Source organism: Stegostoma tigrinum, chromosome 2 (assembly GCF_030684315.1).
Source record: "Stegostoma tigrinum isolate sSteTig4 chromosome 2, sSteTig4.hap1, whole genome shotgun sequence".
Taxonomy (NCBI): Eukaryota; Metazoa; Chordata; class Chondrichthyes; order Orectolobiformes; family Stegostomatidae; genus Stegostoma; species Stegostoma tigrinum.
The window spans coordinates 120,432,177-120,450,750 of NC_081355.1; the positions used below are offsets into that span (position 1 = coordinate 120,432,177).

The 18,574-nt window shown below is 41.6% G+C and overlaps 1 protein-coding gene across 15 annotated transcripts in view; it reads left to right on the forward strand.

The window, feature by feature from the left end:
* The window catches only part of LOC125462689 (sickle tail protein-like), a 614,365-nt gene that overhangs the window by 400,295 nt on the left and 195,496 nt on the right, over positions 1-18,574 (forward strand). The window contains exon 1 of one of the 15 annotated variants that reach the window (XM_048552998.2): positions 15,823-15,915. The exons of 13 other annotated variants lie outside the window; for them this stretch is intronic. The gene's annotated coding sequence lies outside the window, so the exon portion shown is untranslated. Of the gene's footprint in view, positions 1-15,822; positions 15,916-17,074; positions 17,101-18,574 lie in introns of those variants that run through there. One more of the 15 variants, XM_059638910.1, reaches the window with a different exon arrangement.

Consider the following 18,574-nt stretch of genomic DNA (forward strand, 5'->3'; position numbering starts at 1 on the left):
TACCCTATCTACTCTGACTCCATCTTCAAGGAACAATGCCCCTGCACCCCAGATTTGTTTTCCTGTGCTCCCCAAGGCCCTTCCATTAAGTGTACAAGTCCTGCCCTAATTTTCCTTGCCAAAATGCAGCATTTCATGTTTATCGAAATTAAGCTCCGTCTGGTCAAGGTTCCATTGTACTCTGAGGTATTCACTGTTCACGACACCTACTTTGACGTTCGTTATCTGCAAACTTTGTTTACTGCTTCATCACACAGTCACATCCAAAAAATGACAAAGCAGTGAACACAGAGCAATCCTTGTGGCACATTGGTCACAGGCTTCCAGTCCAAAAAACAACCCTGTATCACTACCGTCTGTCTCCTATCTTCAAGCCAATAATGTATCCAATTGGCTAGCTTCCCCCAAATCCCACGTGATCTACCCTTATTGACCAGCCTGCCATGCAGAACCTTGTTGAACGCTTTGTCTATATGGACTTCAGCAATGTCAAATGCTCTGCTTTCTTCATTCTTTGTCACCTCTTCAAAAAACTCCAGTTAGTGAGACACCACTTTGTGCGTGGGAAGTTTTGTTGACTGTCCCTAATTTGTCCTTCAATATTGAGTCTTAAACATTTGCATTAAAGAGAATTTTAAAATAAAGAGCAAGGGATCAAATTTGAAGAATGTAATAAATTGAAGAATAGACACTAGGCAAGAGAAATGCATTAGTATGGAAAATGATCTGCCCATTGTGACAAGAAGGGATGGAAATTATAAATCTAGAGAAAATCAACATAAAGCTAGGAGTTAAAAACATTTCAGAGATAATGGGAACTGCAGATGCTGGAGAATTCCAAGATAATAAAATGTGAGGCTGGATGAACACAGCAGGCCAACCAGCATCTCAGGAGCACAAAAGCTGACGTTTCGGGCCTAGACCCTTCATCAGAGAGGGGGATGGGGAGATGGAACTGGAATAAATAGGGAGAGAGGGCCTCTCTCCCTATTTATTCCAGTTCCATCTCCCCATCCCCCTCTCTGATGAAGGGTCTAGGCCCGGAACGCCAGCTTTTGTGCTCCTGAGATGCTGCTTGGCCTGCTGTGTTCATCCAGCCTCACATTTTATTAAGTTAAAAACATTTCCTTTTTTTAAAAAAAAACACTGAAGATTCTATGTGAATGCATATAACATTCAGATCAGATGAATGACCAGTGCAGATAGAAATAAATTTGATCTGAAAGCCCTTGGAGACGTAGCTGTAAATGATCTAATTTGGGACCTGAATACTGAAGAGTATGTGAAATTTGGGGAGGATAGCAGGACGGCCATGTTAATGGGAAGAAATAGGTATAATCTCAATAGAGCGAGAGGAGTAGAATTCACGTCTCTATTGTCAAACCAATTTTTTTTGTGTTTAAAAAAGGATAATACCGTTGTGTAGGCTGGAAGATTATACACAAGGTTTTAAAGAAAAATCCTAAAGGTTAATGAGAAGAGGAAAAATTGAACAATAACTAGCTGGATAGATTAAAAACAGTATGTGTTTCAAAAGATTTAAACAATCTCTTACACTTTTTAAATAAGTATCTTGTAGAATGAACGTGGGGAATTAATAAAGGAAAACAAGGACATGGCAGATTCATTCGACAGTTTGCAGCAGGCTTCACTAGAAGATGATGATGTCAGTAACCTCCCAGACATAGCTGAAATCAGGAAATGGAAGGGAAGGAAAAACTGCATAAAATCAATCACCAAAAATGTGATACTGAACGAGTTGTTGGAACTGTGAGCTGACAAGTCTCTGGGGCCCGATCGACTTGGCTAATCAGAGTTCATATGTTTGTTTTAATTTGCCCAAAGTTCTGTTCAGTTGGAAATTACCACATGTCACTCCTTTTATTCAAAAAGGAAAAGAGACAGAAAACAGGAAACTAAAGGTCAGTTAGTTTTAATGTGTTGTAGGCAAAATATTAGGTGACGTTATTAAAGAAAAGTTTGTTTTTTTTCCCCAAGTACCCTACCAAAATATCAGCATAGTCAGGTCGAGTCAACGTGGTTTTGTGAAAGGTAATTCAAGTTTACTTTCTCAAGGAGCTCTTGCAGATTAAGTTGGTGGCTGTACCAACAGGAAGCATAGGTATTTTTGGATTGGCAAAATTTTAGCAGTGGTGTGCCACAGGGTGCCTTGCTGGGGCCTCAAAGTGTAGCAAATTACTTTGGATGATGTGACCAAAGGTATCGTTACCGCATTTGCTCGAAGACCGGAAAGTAAGTTTTGAAGAGGATCCTACAGACGAGGTAGGTTTTTTAAAAAAACAAAATCTGGAATCGAATGTGAGGAAAATGTGGATTGCCCACTTCTTTTTGGACAGAATAAAGAAGGCATATTATTTCATCAGTGAAAGATTGTAAACTTCTGAGAAGCAGAGGGATTTGGATGTCCTTCATGTATGATTTCCAAAATATTGGAAAGTACAGTGGATTGTAAGGGATCTATTAGAATGGGGAATTGAATACAAAAAGCAGGGAGGTTATGCTTCAGTGTATAGGGTGTTTAGTGAGGTTACATCTGGAGTACTGTGTACCATATTGCTCACCTTACTTAAGAGAGGACGTTTTTTTAAAAAAAAACTTCTGGACTGCTTTTAATACATTTATTAAATTACTACATGAAATGGATGGCTTGCCTTACAAGGAAAGATTACCTCATACATCTCAATGAGGAGCCTTGACAGCATGGATATGGAAAGGATCTTTTGACCTGTGGGAAAGTCTACAGCAAGAGGAGGTTTTGAAGTGAAGATTTGCCTGTTCAAGACGAAAGTGGAAATTGTTTCTTAGTGTGAAGAGACTTTGACACTCTCTCTCCCTCACAAGGTGAATAGAAGTAAAGTTTGTGAGTATTTTGAATACATTTTTTGTAAACAAATGGTTAAAAATTTTATTGTAGATCAGCAGAAACAGTTATCACATCCACATCTTATTGAGAGGTAGAGCAAACTTGAGGGACTATGTTCTCTTGTGGTCTGTATTAGATCTTCCCAAAATGGTATCTCAAGTTGAAAGGTTAAACCCCCCCCCCCCCCCCCGCCCATCCCCATTCTCAAGAACCACCTCACATTCACCACTTTTTCCCCTCCTCTCCTCCCACCCCCCCCCCCCCCCGAAAAAAGTGTTCTTAGATGCCACACTAGGTGGGGGGTGGTTGAGATTTTTGAAGCATTGAAAAGGCATCCGAAACAGAAAATAGTTGGGAAAGACTGCTGTTTATAGTGTGATAGATTTTTGGTATGCATACCTCTCAAACCATCAGTGGAGTTGAAAAAATAGTTTTGGGTGCCAAAGTCAATTTTACACATCAGTATATTATGTTTTGCTGTGAGCACAACATTTTCATAAATTGCCCGCAACAGTAACTAATGAGCATATGAGGTGTTACCCAGAATTGTGCATGATATCAGCCTCTGCTTTCAACACTGACATTATGAATTTCATATGTTTTTAATAAATCAAGCTAACCTGGTATAAGAGAGTAATGAAAGCAATCTGTTATACTTTCTGCCAATAAAAATGACAGTCAAGCACTAAATGGTCTAGATTTATGTACTAAAACCTCTTTGAAGATGGATGCATACAAAATGAAGGGAGTGCCTGTACTGTGTTTTATTGATATCCACTAGTTGTTAGAAGGATGCGTCTTTTATAAGTCTTTGTTTCTCTCCTCGGACCATCAAATTCGCTTTTGATTTTGGATATCATTGTACTGTTTTGCAATTCTCCCCTGCTTACCATGGAATATACTATTTGGGCACTGAATGAGAACATTTTCTCAACTTGTGTGCAACAAAACTAAAATTTTCAGCTTTCAATGTAGCCAAAAGTCCGAAATATAATTGGAGAAAAATCAAATCTAAAGAAACAATTTTAAGATTAACAAAAGTTTGATTAAAGCAGCGTGTTATAAGGAAGGTCTTTTTAGTGATGGTGTGTATATAGAGATTTGAAGCGCTTGGAACTTTGACAACTGTGCCACAGACTTTCTATAAAGAATGCAAGAATTGACGGATGCTCAAGTTTAGGGTTAGAGAAACTCTAGTTCTCGGAAGGTTGTAAGGCTGATAAACCTCAGAGTGGAAATGGTATTGTTTTAAACATAACTGGTGTAATGTTAAATTCTGTTCTGGGCCCTGACTCTGTAAATCAGTGAAGACAATTTTGGAGTTCCTGCTGTCTGTTTATATCATCTAGTGTTTGGTGTGTGACTGTAAATTGTTTGTTTGACTTCCTGTGATTCTAGCAGTGAATTTGTGGATTCTCTGTTGGGACGTGAATGCACACGCATGCACACACCAACTCCTGGGACAGGACAGAAATGACATCACCTCCTTCAGCCACCGTCCAGTTGCAGCTTAGTCATTCAACAGCAATTGGAAGGATTTGAGCAGGAGAATTTTGAATTAGCCTCCATTCTAGAAATGAGCAGGCTAATAGGGAGATATTGAAACAGTTAAGGAAGTGGGCAAGGCCCTGATCAATGTTTCAATGGCAGGACAACATTAATTTTTTTTTTAGCAGAGTTGGCTGATATTACAGATGTGCAAGTTGGATTTTCTTTCTGATTGCGAGGATATGAGATTTTGAGGCTTGGAGCCAACTTGGATTCAGAGGTGGCACATTGTCTGGTTCAATCTGTTTGTGACCAGGTATAGAGACGTAAGTAGTGTTGATGCCGTGGAGCTTGTGAAAGGCTGAAAGAATTATTGTACCTTTCACTGTTTTAACTAAAGGGTGTAGCAACTTGTCTAGGATGGAATGTTGAGCTACCAGGCTGTCAACACATACATTTGATGAACCACATCATGGACAGATGGAGCTAACTATTGAGCCTTTGTGCTTTGCTCCATGCCTTTGGATGATCTTGAAAAGAGAGGATAAAGATGAGGAAAAGCACTGGTAGGTATTGTTCCTTCATTGGCTCTTGAGGTAAACCAGTATCTGGGGAAAGAAGCCACTGGAAATATTCTGACTACGATTGATTTTGCTAAAAATGGAAGTAAACAACGTTAACTTCAGCTTAGTGGGACTAATGTGGTGAAGGATTGCGAGCAATGTCAAATGCTGATAAGTGGTTAACCTGAAGGATAAGGGATTGTATATTGTTGCCCAGGTCACTAGTATCATTTGAGACAAAAACAGAAGTTGTTGGGAAAGCTCAGTGGGTGTGGTAGCATTTGTGAAGGCGGGGGGAGTTAACGTTTCAGGTCTGGTGACCCTTCCTCACAGGAAGGCTGGACCTGAAATGTTAACTTTGACTTTTCTTCATAGATGCTGTCAGACCCAGTGAGGTCTCCCCGCAACTTGTTTTTGTTTCTGATTACAGCATCTGCAGCTCTTTTTTTTTGTTTTTTTTGTATAATTGGAGACTTTGCTAACATAGAACATAAACTGTACAGCACACAAACTGGCCCTTCAGCCCATGATGTTGTGCCAAACATATCACCAAATTAAACTTATCTCTTATGCCTACCCTTGGTCCATATCCCTCCTTTTCTTCCATATTCATGTGCTTACCGAACAGTCATTTTAAATGCCCCAATTATGATACCTTCACCATCACCCCAGCAGCATTTTCTAGACTCCGGCACTGTATATTTTTTAAAGAAAAAACTTGCCCCTCCCATCTTTAAATGCATACTCCCAAGTATTAGACACTTCAGCTCTTGGGAGAAAAGGATTCTGACAGTCAGCCCTACCTGTGCAACTCCTAATTCTGTGGACTTCTTTTAAGTCCCCCTTCTGCTACGCCAGAGAAAATAAACTATGCGAGATCCTCTAGCCTTGCCTTTATAGCTTGTACATGTTAATCCGGGCAACATCCTGGTAAAATTCTTCTGCACCTTCTCCAAAGCATCCACATCCTTCCTGTAATGTGGCGACTGGAAATGAACACCAAACACTGTGCGGCCTAACCAAAATCTTTTAAATCTGCAACAGACGTTCTGACTGTTGTACTCTATTCCCTTTCCAACCAAGGCAAACATGCCATGTGCTGCCTTTGTCACAGTATCTACTCGCATAGTCACTTTTAGGAAACAGTCAACTTGAACCCCAAGATCCCTCTGTACATCAGTGCTGTTCAAGGTCCTGTCATTACTTGTATGCTTTTCCTTTTGATCTCCCAACTGCAATACCTCACACACTTACTTGGATTGAACTCCACCTACCATTTGATCTTTAACTCATCATTGTCTACAGGAATAGTGCCAGATGACTGGAAGATAGCTAATGTGGTTCCCCTGTTCAAGAAGGGGAGTAGAGACAACCCTGGTAATTATAGACCAGTGAGCCTTACCTCAGTTGTTAGAAAAGGTTAGAACGGATACGATTTATAATCATCTAGAAAAGAATAAATTGATTAGGGATAGACAGCACGGTTTTGTGAAGGGAAGGATGTGCCTCTCAAACCTTATTGAGTTCTTTGAGAAGGTGACCAAACAGGTAGATGAGAGTAAACTGGTTGATGTGGTGTGTATGGATTTCAGCAAGGCGTTCGATAAGGTTCCCCACAATAGGCTATTGTACAAAATGCGAGGAATGGAATTGTGGGAGATGTAGCAGTTTGGATCAGAAATTGGCTTGCTGAAAGAAGATAGAGGGTGGTAGTTGATGGGAAATGCTCATCCTGGAGAGCAGTTACTAGTGGTGTACCGCAAGGGTCGGTGTTGGGTCCACTGCTGTTGGTCATTTTTATAAATGACCTGGATGACGGCATAGATGGATGGATGGGTTAGTAAATTTGCAGACGACACTAAGGTCGGTGGAGTTGTGGATAGTGACGAAGGGTGCTGTAGGTTGCATAGAGACATAGATAAGCTGCAGAGCTGGGCTGAGAGGTGGCAAATGGAGTTTAATGCAGACAAGTGTGAGGTGATGCACTTTGGAGTAACCAGAAGGCAAAGTACAGGGCTAATGGTAAGATTCTTAATAGTGTAGATGAGCAGAGAGATCTCGTTGTCCATGTACACAGATCCTTGAAAGTTGCCACCCAGGTTGACAGGGCTGTTAAGAAGGCATACAGTGTTTTAGCTTTTATCGATAGAGGGATCGAGTTCCGGAACCAGGAGGTTACGGTGAAGCTGTACAAAACTCTGGTGCGGCCGCACTTCGAGTATTGTGTACAGTTCTGGTCACAGCATTATAGGAAAGATGTGGAAGCTTTGGAAAGGGTGCAGAGGAGATTTACTAGGATGTTGCCTGGTATGGAGGGAAGGTCTTACGAGGAAAGGCTGAGGGACTTGAGGCTGTCTTCATTAGAGAGAAAAAGGTTGAGAGGTGACTTAATTGAGACATATCAAATAATCAGAGGGTTAGATAGGGTGGATAGGGAGAGCCTATTTCCTAGGATGGTGATGGCGAGCACAAGGGGACATAGCTTTAAATTGAGGGGTGAAAGATATAGGACAGATGTCAGAGGTAGTTTCTTTACTCAGAGAGTAGTAAGGGAATGGAACGTTTTGCCTGCAACGGTAGTAGATTCACCAACTTTAAGTACATTTAAGTCATCATTGGACAAGCATATGGACGTACGTGGAATAGTGTAGGTTAGATGGGCTTGAGATCGGTATGACAGGTCGACACAACATCGAGGGCCGAAGGGCCTGTACTGTGCTGTAATGTTCTATGTTCTATTTTCTTCACCCATGTGTGCAATTGATCTATATCTTGCTGTATCCTTTTGACAACCTTCTACACCATCCACAACTTCACCGAACTTTGTTATCTACCAACTTACTAACCTTGCTTCAAACTGAATTAAAGCTATAGTTTAGGCAGAAACTTGATTGGAGTGGTTTGAATTTTGAGATGGAAGGAAAATGTAGATGTACTCCGATGGTGATAGCATGACTTTGGAGATTAGGCACTTAATTTGGAGAAGATGTAGATCAAAGGCTTTCTGAGCAAGGGTTGTAGTTTTGAAAGAGTCCATTGTTTCTTGAAGCAAAGAATTATCTTATAGAAGGGGCCTAGTAATGAAGTAGATGAACAATTCAGAATATAGAATATAGAATATAGTTGATAGCAGGAGGTGGCTTTCATGAGTAATGAGCTTTAACGGGGAATGATAAAAGGTAGGAGAAAGATGCTGGGGTCATGGCAGATTAGTGAGCAAGCCAGGGAAACTTGAATAGGCTCTCATCAATATAAAGACTAAGATGCCTTTGGGATCCTTTTACATCTTGGAGGTAAATGTGTAAGCTGCAGGAGATGATTGCTCCATAATTAATGATGTCTTGACTGTCCAGGATAAACTTTGAATAATGAACAAATTTTGGCAGAAATCAAAGCATGATGATACTCTGTTCAGCTAAATGGGTATTGGATTGCGATACCAGTTTTTTGTGCCAAATACCCTGCAGTTTCTGCCCCTTTTTAGATTTGAAGGGTTGCAGATTAGATGATAAGTATGACTTAGTAAAGCTTTACTGGATGTAAGGATTTTAAAGGAAGAAATTGAGGACCTCAACAGGCTAAATGTTGGATTCAAAATATTGTTGTAGCTTGGGATAAGTGCCATAAGTAGGTTTAGAAGGATGGGCATCGTGACAAATAGGAGTAGATGGTCAGAAATGACTATCAATGAGCAAGCTTAGGGAAAGTTTTTATATGGAAGGAAAATATTAAAGGTCAAGCAGGTAGGTTGTAAAATCAGAAGAAAAGGGGACAATGTTAATAGAGGTTGAAATTTATATCAGCAAGAATGTAGAAAGCATAGGTCGACAGATTTTGGAAAAGTGTGGACGCAGTAGGGTTGTTGTAATGGGTGACTTTAACTTTCCTAATATTGATTGGAACCTCCTTCGAGCAGAAGATTTGAATGGAGCTGTTTTTGTAAGGTGTGTTCAGGAGGGTTTCCTAACGCAGTACGTTGACAGGCCGACGAGGGGAGAGGCCATTCTAGACTTGGTGCTCGGAAACGAGCCGGGGCAGGTATCAGATCTTGTGGTGGGAGAGCATTTTGGTGATAGTGACCATAACACTCTCTCATTCTACATAGCTATGGAGAAGGAGAGGATTAGGCAGAATGGGAGGATATTTAATTGGGGAAGAGGAAACTATGATGCGATTAGACACGAGTTAGGAAGCATGGACTGGGAGCAGTTGTTCCATGGTAAGGGAACTATAGACATGTGGAGATGGTTTAAGGAACAGTTGTTGGGAGTGATGAGTAAATATGTCCCTCTGAGACAGGCAAGAAGGGGTAAGATAAAGGAACCTTGGATGACGAGAGCGGTGGAGCTTCTTGTGAAAAGGAAGAAGGTAGCTTACATAAGGTGGAGGAAGCTAGGGTCAAGTTCAGCTAGAGAGGATTACATGCAGGCAAGGAAGGAGCTCAAAAATGGTCTGAGGAGAGCCAGGAGGGGGCACGAGAAAGGCTTGGCAGAAGGAATCCGGGAAAACACAAAGGCATTTTACACTTACGTGAGGAATAAGAGAATGGTCAAAGAAAGAGTAGGGCCGATCAGGGATAGCATAGGGAACTTGTGTGTGGAGCCTGAGGAGGTAGGGGAAGCCCTAAATGAGTTTTTTGCTTCTGTCTTTACGAAAGAATCGAACTGTGTAGTGAATGAAACCTTTGAAGAGCAGGTGTGCATGCTGGAATGGATAGAGATAGAGGAAGCTGATGTACTGAAAATTTTGTCAAACATTAAGATTGACAAGTCGCCAGGCCCGGATCAGATTTGTCCTCGGCTGCTTTGGGAAGCGAGAAATGCAATTGCTTCGCCACTTGCGAAGATCTTTGCATCCTCGCTCTCCACTGGAGTCGTACCTGAGGACTGGAGAGAGGCAAATGTAATTCCTCTCTTCAAGAAAGGAAATAGGGAAATCCCCGGCAATTATAGACCGGTAAGTCTCACGTCTGTCGTCTGCAAGGTGTTAGAAAGGATTCTGAGGGATAAGATTTATGACCATCTGGAAGAGCATGGCTTGATCAAATACAGTCAACACGGCTTTGTGAGGGGTAGGTCATGCCTTACAAACCTTATCGAGTTTTTTGAGGATGTGACTAGTAAGGTTGATGAGGGTCGAGCTGTGGATGTGGTGTATATGGACTTCAGTAAGGCATTTGATAAGGTTCCCCATGGAAGGCTCATTCAGAAGGTCAGGAGGAATGGGATACAGGGGAACTTAGCTGCTTGGATACAGAATTGGCTGGCCAACAGAAGACAGCGTGTGGTAGTAGAAGGAAAATATTCTGCCTGGAAGACAGTGGTGAGTGGGGTTCCACAGGGCTCTGTCCTTGGGCCTCTACTGTTTGTAATTTTTATTAATGACTTGGACGAGGGAATTGAAGGATGGGTCAGCAAGTTTGCAGACGACACAAAGGTCGGAGGTGTCGTTGACAGTGTAGAGGGCTGTTGTAGGCTGCAGCGGGACATTGACAGGATGCAGAGATGGGCTGAGAGGTGGCAGATGGAGTTCAACCTGGATAAATGCGAGGTGATGCATTTTGGAAGGTCGAATTTGAAAGCTGAGTACAGGATTAAGGATAGGATTCTTGGCAGCGTGGAGGAACAGAGGGATCTTGGTGTGCAGATACATAGATCCCTTAAAATGGCCACCCAAGTGGACAGGGTTGTTAAGAAAGCATATGGTGTTTTGGCTTTCATTAACAGGGGGATTGAGTTTAAGAGTCGTGAGATCTTGTTGCAGCTCTATAAAACTTTGGTTAGACCGCACTTGGAATACTGCGTCCAGTTCTGGGCGCCCTATTATAGGAAAGATGTGGATGCTTTGGAGAGGGTTCAGAGGAGGTTTACCAGGATGCTGCCTGGACTGGAGGGCTTATCTTATGAAGAGAGGTTGACTGAGCTCGGTCTCTTTTCATTGGAGAAAAGGAGGAGGAGAGGGGACCTAATTGAGGTATACAAGATAATGAGAGGCATAGATAGAGTCGATAGCCAGAGACTATTTCCCAGGGCAGAAATGGCTAGCACGAGGGGTCATAGTTTTAAGCTGGTTGGTGGAAAGTATAGAGGGGATGTCAGAGGCAGGTTCTTTACGCAGAGAGTTGTGAGAGCATGGAATGCGTTGCCAGCAGCAGTTGTGGAAGCAAGGTCATTGGGGTCATTTAAGAGACTGCTGGACATGCATATGGTCACAGAAATTTGAGGGTGCATCCATGAGGATCAATGGTCGGCACAACATTGTGGGCTGAAGGGCCTGTTCTGTGCTGTACTGTTCTATGTTCTATGTTCTAATGTTATTTTCTGTTCAGAAGCTAAACGAACGATGATATCCCAGAGAAGCTCAATTTAAACAATGCCTGTGCTGAACTAATAGTTGCCATTAAGGGCAAGGTAAACAAGAGATGGGTGTTTTGGTTCCATGTTTCTCTTAGATTTGTACAGTTATATGCATGGTAAAACAGAAACTGCCTTATGACTTTGAATATATTTTGTGCAAGGTGTTTAAACCAATAACTTCCCTAACAGTGTTTCTGTGCACTATGTAATATGATGCAATATTAGTTATAAATCTTCCCTGTTGGACAGTTAAACACTGAGCTGACTGGGTATCAAGCCATAAAAGGAGATTGTAATTCTTTCAGAGGACTGGTTGTTTCTCTGAACCTGAATTTCTACTCTCATTTTAACTGTATAGTGTTTCCTCACCATGACATTAAGTTTTATACATTTTTGAAGTTTCTGGTTATCATGAGATTACTTTCTAAAACCTGTTAAGCATTTTTGGCTGTTGTTTGTCAGCAGTTTTGAATTAATTTTGTAAAATCATGAACTTGGAAATTTTGTGCAAAAAGCAAAGGACAATTTAATGCCAAAATCTCACTCAGCAGTGTAAGTGTTCACTTTGGTGTCTGGTATGTTTTAAGTACTTGTGTATGAAATAAGAAAGGACAATGAGTATCTATCTGTTAACTTCTTTATCCTTATCTATAGTGTATTTGGATGCTTAAATTTATAATGTACTGGAACTTCTACAGGCGCTACATCATTTAAGGTATTTTTAATAATGTTGTACAAATCTAATTTAAAGCTTTAATTTAATGTTTGTATAAAATGTGTTTTGATTTTTGCTGGGCAATGTGACTTGTCCGTAATGTGTTTTTGACACTTGTAGACTATATTTACTATAGCATTTACAAGTATTTGGAGCATTGTTAGGCAATGGGTTAGTACTAGCAAAAGTGATTTTTTTTTTCATGTTGGCTTCATCAGTAAACTGTCTTTGAATTTACTTTTCTATTTGTAACTCAGAAGATCTCTGGATCCAATATCTGTCTTGTTTTTTAATTATTCATTTGTGGGATGTGTGCGTTGCTGACAGGCCAACATTATTGCTTGTCCCTGGTTGGCCTTGAGAAGATGGTGTGCTGCCTCCTTGAGCCACTGAAGTCCATGTGCTGCAGGTAGACCCACCATGACCTTTATTGGAGGGAATTCCCAGGATTTTGTTGCAATGATGCTGAGGAACCGTAGTATACTTCCAAGGTCAGGATGGTGAGTGGTTTGGAGTGGCACTTTACAGGTGGTGGTATCTGCTATCTGCCATGTCCTTCTAGATGGAAGTGGCCATGGGCTTGAAAGATGCTGTCTGAGAATCTTCAGTGAATTTTTGCAGTGCATGGATAGTAAACACTGCTGCTGCTTTTGAATATCTGTTGTGGAGAAATTGAGTTTTGTGGATGTGATGCTAATCAAGTAGGCTGCTTTGTCCCTGATGGTGTCAAGCTTCCTGAGTGTTTTTGGAGAAAGCACTCAGCACTCATCCAGTCAAGTTTGGGACTATTCCTTCACAGTCCTGACTTGTGTCTTGTAAATGATGGACAGACTTTGGGAATTGGGAGGTGAGTTACATGCTGCAGTTTTCCTAGCCTCTTGTAGCTACTGTGTTAATCTGGCAAATCCAGTTGTGTTTCTAGTCTGGTATCACCAGCATGTTCATAGTGTAGGAATCAGGGACTTAATACCACCATTAAATGTAAAGGGACAGTAGTTTTTCTGTTATTGCTGATGGCCTTAGCTTGGCATTTGTGTAGCGCAAATGTTACTTGCCACTTGTCAGCTCAAGCCTAGATATTATCCAGCTTTTGTTGCATTTGACACTGCTTCAGTATGTGAGGAGTCGCAAATGGGTCTCAACATTATACAATCATAAGTGGACATTCTCTTTTTTTTTAATGATGGAAGGAAGGCCACTGAAGCAGCTGAAGATGGTTAGGCCTAGGAGAGTACCTTGAACTGCAGCAGAGCTGTCCTGGAGCTGAGATGACTAACGTCCAACAACCATGACCATCTTCCTATGTGCCACTCATGACCCCAACCAGTGGACACTTTGCTCCAAATAACCATTGATTCCAGTTTTGCTGGGGCTCCTTCATACCACACTCTATCAAATGCAGCCTTGATGTCAACAGCAGTCACTCTCGCCTGACCTCACCCCACCTCATCTCTGAAAATCGGCTGTCTTGCCTATGGTTTAAACCAAGGTTATAATGAGGATCTGATTGACCCTGACAGAACCCATAATGGGCATCCCTGAGCAGGTGCTGCTTAAGAGCACTATTGATGACGCCTTCCATCACTTTACTGATGATCAAGTAGTCTGGGGCAGTAATTGGGTTGGATTTGTCCTGCTTTTCGTGGGCAGGACAAATGCAGAACAGTTTCCACATTATTGGCTAGATGCCGATGTCTTAACTGTACTGGAACAACTTGGCTGGATGTGCTAGAGTGTTTTCATAGCCTTTGAAGCATTCTATATCTCCGAATTTATTGATATCGCGTGGAGTGAATTGAATTGGGTGAAGACTGGTATCAGTAATGCCCGTGACTGCTGGAGAAGGCCGTGGTAGATCATCCACCCTGCAGTCGTCAGCTGGAAATGCCATGTATGTTTCAACTTTATCTTTTACACTCATTCCATGAAGCTGCTGCCTCCAGAGATTTGTCATTCTTGATTGGATGTGGCAGGACTGTGGAGCTTAGATCTGATCTGTTGGTGGGATTGCTTCGCTCTGACTATCAGTTGCTACTTAGGCTGCTTTGGTGTGCAAGTAGTCCTGTTTGGCTTCATCAAGTTGATACCTCCTCTCATCTTCAGGTTTGCCTGGTGCTGCTCCTGGCATGCCTTCCTGCACTTTCCATTGAGCAAAGGTTGATCCCCTAGTTTGATGGTAATGGTTAAGTGGGGGATATGCTGGGCCATGAGGTTCCAGCACAAATCTGTAGTACAATTCTGCATTGCTAGTGTTCTCTGTACTTTGCTTGAACTCAGCTTGTTATGAAGATCATGTGTACTGAATCTGCAGTGACTGAAGGAAGAATCTTTCAGCCACTGGGAGGAGATGATTCAGTCAGATTTCTCACAAGGTCCTCCTCTGCTAAGGAAAGAGAACACTATTTCCAGATAAAGATCAAGATCTAGATCCAATGAAAACCCACGACCTAAAGAACAAATGGTGGGTGGAGAGCATGCCAAAAATCCAGAAATTGGTCAACAGCCATGATGTGCATAAATTTGTTTTCTCCCCCTCTCTCCACGCCAAATCTATATTTTACAGCTGAAATATCCAGGGACCTAATCCATTGAGACATGCGAATGGAATGGAGTTATCAAGAACAGGGATACAGTCAGCACTTGGTAGTATTTTAAGATCTCCACAACCAAGAATTAATCCTTGACATGGATACCCTCCAACGCTTGCCTTGTCATGTTAACCATCACTACCTGACATGGTCCTATCCCAATGGGATGTGAAAAGGCCATCCGGCAACACGGATGAAATCCCTGCTGTAATACTAAAATATGGTCGAGAACCATTCTTGGAAAATTCGCATAACCTCATTTGGAAGGAGTAGAGTCTGATACTATGGCTCCAAGATTCTGTAACTATTTCCTTCCTTGAAGGTGGTCACTAGATCAACTGCAGAGGGATCTCCCTGCTGTCCACCAGCTACCTGCCGCCTTCGAGGGTAATTGATGGACAATAAATGTTGGCCTAGTCAATAGTGTCTTAATAGAGATATTCCTTTTTCAAAATGGCTGAAGGATTTGTGAAAGAATTATAGGTAGAATTTTTAACGTCTTCCCTTAATTTGCAGCAACGACTGTTACCATAATGTTAACGTCAACTTTTTTTGCATCCAATTCATGCTTTTCTTTCATCCAAATTTTAAACTTGTTGGCTGCCAAATAAAACTTTGAATTTGCCATTCAAACCAAGAAAATAGTCAAGATTTTCAATAACTCCACTGTTAGGTCTTGATATGTAACTTTTTTTACTGCTCATAATTGCTATTTTATGATCAGTCATGTGCAGCCCATGACCTTCTCATAAGGTTTCTCCAGACTCCTGAAGCCTTTGCATGACATTCTTTTTGCACAGCAATTTAGAGCATAGAATTTACCCCTTCCAGGCTGATACCATATTTGCACTGAAGGGAAAGCTGTGCAGATTGAAGGATATATTGGTGTTGAATGAAGGATGAAAGGAGACTCGTGTGGTGTGTAATTACAAATGTGGGTCACTTGAATAGGGTGGCTTTTTCTTTTTTTTGTCTGGCATTGTCTTGTCAAGTCTCTCTCTATTTCAGACCACCAGCAGATACAAGCAATGAGAACTGTAAGATAATCTGCACTGTCGGTTTGTAGTCAAAACACCTGCCTGAGATAGTAACAAGAAATCTTACAAAACAGTCCGTTTATTTTCGGTACTGATCAAATTATGAGGAAGTTTTATTTGGAAGTCTACTTTCGATGATACAAATGGGATACTCTGTGACTGTGACGGACAGTGGAAGGTTAGCAATAAGACGACCTTTTGGAAGCCCACTGTTTGTATGCAATTCAACTTTCATGCTGACCGTTAAATATGAGCACCTATATATGCACATCTGAAGTATACAGGTGAGTACTTTCCATATTTAAACAAGTTCTATAACTTTAGAATCCTATTTGTATTTCTATGGTACAGGCTGTGTACTACATATGGTCTGCCCCCTTTTGTGCTAGCTAATGATAACTAATCTAGCCTTTTCCCAAAAGGCTCTGGAGACTCGCTCCAGAATGTTTGACCTTCGCCTGGGTGGAAGTTCTGAATTTTTGCAAGTTTCAGAAGAAGCAGAAATTTGAGGCATTGTTGAGCTGTAAGCCGTTGCAGATAGCAAGCACAGAGCAAAATGGAACTTGCTAGTTTAAGTTCCCAGCCCCTGTTCATAACGCCTAAATTAGTTTGCCCGTGAAGCTACTGCATGTCCTCTCCTCTTCTCTTCTTCTTCTCCCCGCACCCCCTCTCCCCGTGCCACTGCAGAAAGCAGCTTGTTGATGCTAGTTGAATTAAATTGATAGTACCTTAACCTTTTTCTTAAAAAAAAGCAAAATAGTTTTGCAATTCTGGAATTTCTGGATTTGGTAACACAAGCACTTTGTCCATGTCATGCCCATTTTAGGTGGTGTTTGACTGAAAACCCATGTAAGTTGGTGAGAATTAAAATGTGTGCTAGTCTATATAGCTTGAATGACTGCAGACATTGACTGAAGAGCTTGTTAAGATAACACCTTCCAACACTCAACTATGACTATGGAGGACAATACTACCACCACCTGTTCTCTCCCATTCAAGCCATTCACTATCTAGGCCTGGAAATATATTGCTGTTCCTTCTGTGTCACCTGGGTAATTATAGCACATGGGCTGTAGCAGTTCAAGAAGGCTGCTCACCACCTTCTCGAGCACAATTTGGGTGGGCAATAAATGTTGGCTCACTCAGCAACACCCATTTCCCATGAGTGAATAAAAGAAAAACTAGCAATAGTTTTTCAATAGTCTTAACTTTGCAGAAGATTTGGCCATGGCTGGCCGGAAGTAAAGTTGATCAAATCTGTAGGGAGCAAAGGTATAAGTGACAGTTTTAGCATCCGATGTGCTGAGACGGTGCAAGGAACTGATGTGGACCTGGGGGGGGAGGGGGTGGGAATTGGTTTTCCCAATATTTAATTTAGAGGAAACTTTTCTATTTATCCAGTAAAGCATTGTGACTTCTTGCAGTGCAGTGAGCAAGAGGCGGTGAAGAGGAAGATCTGAACATTGCAGGTGTGTGGAAAATCTTGTTGGCCTTTTTCAAATGATGTTGCTAAGATGCAGGGAAATACAGGGACTTGTGATGTTGGGCAGAACTTTAAAATCCCTTCTACCTCTATCTGATTTCACAGTTTCTTAAATGAACATGCTGTGAATTTCCAGTGTGTTCAGCTTTTGCTTCTGCAGTTAACTCACTGGTATTTGTTAACATTACCATTTAATCCCAGAAGTTTGTTTTTTGATTTAGGAGTCTGTCATTCTTAGTGTGAAGTTGTTTGTTTTGTTAGCCAGTAACTAAATGCTCATCTGTTACAGTGCAGGCTCAATGCTTTCAGATGTGATTTTGCGTGTGCGTGTCCCTAATGAATAAGAGTATTATATACGTCCATTAGATACATAAGGAATTTTTATTCACCCGTTTTTACAAGAATGCGTATCCACTATGTATATTGGTAACAACAAGTTTAGATCTTTGCATTTATTCTGAATTTATTTTTATTTTAAAAAGACAGTTGAGCACACAAGCTAGGAGCAAGATATTTCTGCCGTTCAATAAAGTTTTTTTTAGATTAGATTCCCTACAGTGTGGAAACAGGCTGTTCAGCCCAACAAGTCCACATCACTCCTTGGAGCATCCCACCCAGACCCATAACCCCCACACCCCTGAACACTACAGGCAATTTAGTATGGCCGATTTCACCTAGGCAGCACATCGTTTGGACTGTGGGAGGAAACTGGAGCACCTGGAGGAAACCCACGCAGGCACTGGGAGAATTGTGCAAACTCCACACAGACAATTACCCGAGGCTGGTATCGAACCCGGGTTCCGGCGCTGTGAGGCTGCAGCGCTAACCACTAAGCCACCGTACCTTCTCCTCCCCCCCCCCCCCCCCCCAAACCCCTGTGAGCTTTCCTTACTTTTTCCTGGTTACTCTTAGATCCACAGACTCCTTTTTTTAGTTAATCGTTCTGCATCTGCCTTAAAAATTTGAGGCATTGTTGAACTGTAAGCCGTTACAGATAGCAAGCACAGAGCAAAATGGAACTTGCTAGTTTAAGATTATAGGCAGTTAATTTTGATGATCTTCCAGTTTAGAGGGTGGAAGATGGGTGGCTGGTCAGCATTGGTAACATCTAGACTCAGCAAGTCCTAGTACAAAGACTAGATGAGGCTTTTAGCAAGTGAGTTGAGGTAGCAGCAAAATTAGATATTTCCACCCCTGTATCATAGATCACTTTTTGTTTAGAAGGCAACAATTTGGGGTTGGTAGCTCAGCTTGATCGAATACATGGTGGGAATGAGTCTAGTTCAGCATCGGCATTTGTTGGGGGAATAAGATTGGCTCAGGAGCTATGAGTTGCAATTTGTGGTAGAGACAGAAGATAATTACCATGCTTCCCCTTCACATTTAGTTGAAGGAAACCTTCTGATTGCTCATCTGACAGAATACTGAACAATCTGACAAATGGAAAACAATGGTGGAAA